This window comes from Tupaia chinensis, unplaced genomic scaffold, assembly GCF_000334495.1.
Source record: "Tupaia chinensis unplaced genomic scaffold, TupChi_1.0 Scaffold139767_1, whole genome shotgun sequence".
NCBI lineage: Eukaryota > Metazoa > Chordata > Mammalia > Scandentia > Tupaiidae > Tupaia > Tupaia belangeri.
The window spans coordinates 584186-584773 of NW_006199647.1; the positions used below are offsets into that span (position 1 = coordinate 584186).

The following is a 588-nucleotide window of genomic DNA, read 5'->3' on the forward strand; positions in this document are numbered from 1 at the left end:
CATAAAAAAAAAATTGAATTTTAAAAAATGAGTTGTAGTAAAACAAAAATGTTAGTAATACTTTAAACATTATTTAAAATTTAAAAATTAGATATGCAAAGTTAAGTGATTTGGTACATAGCAAAATTGATTAACCGATAGCTTATAATTTTTATTAAAAATGTCTCATGCATTTTTTTTTTTTTTGGAGAGGTTTTTGCTATAGGGCACGTGCACTCACCAGAAAGACAGAAAGTGAGAAATCCCCCCCCCTCCCCTGGGGAATGGCTACGCTGCAATCCCTTCTCCTCCACTCACCTTTCGGGATCTTGGGCACACACGCACATGCGCCCGGTGTGAGTTTAAGCCACTGGGTCCGGGACTAGAACCACAGTCAAGTACATGGAAGTCCAGTGACATAGCCATTATGTCAACTGCTGGTCCCAAAAATGTCTCATGCATGTTTAAACTGTGATTTTTAGTTTACATATAATTATTGCACATCTTTGTGAGGTACGGAATTGTCTTTTCTTTCTTCCTTTCTCTTCCTTTCTTTTTTTTTTCTCTTTAATTGACAGAGGGTGTGTGCTATTGCCTGAGAGGATGGAG

General features: G+C 37.2%; 1 protein-coding gene across 1 annotated transcript in view; it reads right to left on the reverse strand.

Moving 5' to 3' along the window:
• The window catches only part of ETNPPL (ethanolamine-phosphate phospho-lyase), a 23276-nt gene that overhangs the window by 9109 nt on the left and 13579 nt on the right, over positions 1-588 (reverse strand). The gene's annotated exons all lie outside the window — the stretch shown is intronic.